This window comes from Macaca fascicularis, chromosome 4 (genome assembly GCF_037993035.2).
Source record: "Macaca fascicularis isolate 582-1 chromosome 4, T2T-MFA8v1.1".
NCBI classification, from domain to species: Eukaryota; Metazoa; Chordata; class Mammalia; order Primates; family Cercopithecidae; genus Macaca; species Macaca fascicularis.
The window spans coordinates 14,085,528-14,088,058 of NC_088378.1; the positions used below are offsets into that span (position 1 = coordinate 14,085,528).

The 2,531-nt window shown below is 46.2% G+C and overlaps 1 long non-coding RNA gene across 1 annotated transcript; it reads left to right on the forward strand.

Moving 5' to 3' along the window:
• Nucleotides 1-1,093: 1,093 nt before the first annotated feature.
• On the forward strand, nucleotides 1,094-2,252 carry LOC141410192 (uncharacterized). Its single transcript, XR_012434349.1, has 2 exons — nucleotides 1,094-1,418; nucleotides 1,605-2,252. It is a non-coding gene; the product is annotated as an uncharacterized lncRNA (long non-coding RNA).
• Nucleotides 2,253-2,531: the final 279 nt, after the last annotated feature.

Below are 2,531 nucleotides of genomic sequence, written 5' to 3' on the forward strand. Positions count from 1 at the left end.
TCTCCCTGTGGTGTGGTCATCACAGCGTAGTGTGTTACCCTTTCCAAAGGCAGCTGCCCTATTGTGGGGCTTTGAGGCAGGGGAATAGGCATTGAAGGTAACCAAGGGTTAAGGCAGAAGCAAAAGAACAACAGGTGCAGACAGTTCTAGGCGGGATTAGGTAGCATAGACGCCACATCATGGCTCCTGTGATAACAAGACGGAAGTCTCCACTTCAGCCTCTGATTGGTCTCAGGCCAATCCTTCATAGGGAATAACCGACCGGCTGCCTCTACAGGGCACCTAGGGGTGTTACCAAATTCTTTTAGCCTAATAAAAAGCCTAAATCAGGGGGACTCCTGAGCCGCTTGCTCGAGTCTGCTCCCACTCTGTGGAAGGTACTTTCACGCCAATAAATCTGTGTTTTTGTTGCTCAGTTCTTTTGTTGCTTTGTCTTTTTCGTTTCATTCTTTTGTTGCTTTGTGTGTTGTGTTCAACACACCAAGAACCTGGACAACTCACAGTCAAGACCTTCCATCCGGTAACAGCCTGTGCTTTAAGCCAAAGACAATAATTATAGAAAGTTATCCTGGAAGGGACTTTTACAGACCAGCTGGCCTGAACCTGCACCTCCGATGGCAGATCTGTACCCCCACAAAAAATGCAAAAATGAAAACTGAGCTCCCACACAGAATATCTCCTTTTGGCCCCCTGACCTCTAGTTTCCCTATAAACCAGACTGTTGATGCTGGCCTACATTTTTGGCTTGGCAGAGACAAGCAAAAAAAAAAAAAAACCGTTCTGTCTTATTGCCTTCTCAGTGCCCTCAAACATTGCCAGGCATGTCCTATTATTACCTCTACATCTGATAAGTAATTTCCTGACATATGGAGCTCTCCCAAGAAGCCATTCCCATGACCAGAGCCTTCAAACTGGACTGCTGTAACACTAGTCCGCACAGGACATTAGACCAGCACCCCTGCCCCCAGCTCCCCTTCTCCCCCACACACTTCCTTTGGACCATAAGAGAAACCAAGTGTGCCTTGCTTCTCCCTGGGGCAGAAACCACCAGACCGTGGAAACAGCCACTTCTGGTTTTTTTGGTTTTGTTTTTGTTTTGAGACAGAGCCTGGCTCTGTCGCCCTGGCTGGAGTGCAATAGCGCGATCTCGGCTCACTGCAACCTCCGCCTCCCAGGTTCAAGTGATTCTCCTGCCTCAGCCTCCCGAGTAGCTGGAACTACAGCTAATTTTATTTTTTATTTCTTTTTTTAGTAGAGACGGGGTTTCACCATGTTGGCCAGGATGGTCTCGATCTCCTGACCTCTCGATCCCTGCACCTTGGCCTCCCAAAGTGCTGGGATTACAGGCGTAAGCCACCACACCTGAGCTGTTTTGATGCCAGAAAATCGAGGGCCTGAGTTTCCTGTATCTCAGCAAAGTAAGTGGGGATTGAAAGGCCTTCCCCAGCCTGCTGCCCAAGCTGAGCTGAGAGTTGTCCTGGTGCTGGGGCGGGGGTAGGGGGGGCAGGGGATGGGCATGCACAGGCCTGTCCCTGCCCACATGTGTCTCCAGCACACATGCTAATCACAGAGCATGACAGGAAGACCCCACTTCACTTCCGCAGACCCAGCAGCAAGCAGAGAAGGATTAACCCTGAAGTGAATGAAGCTTTTAGTACCTCACTTCAAGGCTCTGGGAAGGGCCCCAGCAATGCGTTCCTACGCCGTGTGTCTTTGTAAACTGTAGAGATTTAAGCGATCTTAACTTCAGCCAGTGAACACTCTTTCCCTCCTGGCGTACCTACCATCACACAGCGCCTTTTGTAGAGTGACAGAGGATGTTCTGAGCATCCGGTTAAGGGGAATTAAATACATGGAACATTTAATTGGGGTTTCTTGGGATATTTTATATGGTCCACAGTTACTTCTATGTGTTAAGTAATTGCTAGCTGTTCTGAGGAATGGCTTTGGGAAGTCTCACCGCCCTCCTGCCCCAGAGGTGCAAGGCCAGGGGCTGTGCGGCAACGTGAGGGAGAGGAGGAATTTGGAATAATGGAGCCAGAAGTGAGTCTGCGGAAAATTCATCCAGTTCTCACAGCTCACGTGTGAAACCTGACACCAGGTTTCAAACATTTGACAACAATCTGAAAATGTACATAACACTGCCGATAAAGAGCTGGAAGAAACTTTGGTAAAATATAATAAAGAAATGTTTTCCACCGTGTTTGAGGAAAAGTGAATTATCTTTCTCTTCTCTCCGTAAAAAAAACAAAAACAAAAACAAAAAACCATAAAGTTGTCATGTGAAGAGGCGATTGAAGAGTATGGAAGAAAAAAGAAGACGGGGAATGAACGAAGGGAATAAAGTGTTAACATAGTGTTATAAGGGTGTTTCAAAGAGCTAATGAATAAAAATAGTATGTTGTTTGAATTTGATATTTGTGGAATTTCTGATTCGTTGTGACTTCTCATTCTAAATAAATGCTTTTATACGTACATTTTTAATATGTATTTTTGTTTTAAGAAAGCTTCCAAAATTATATAAGCTTCAG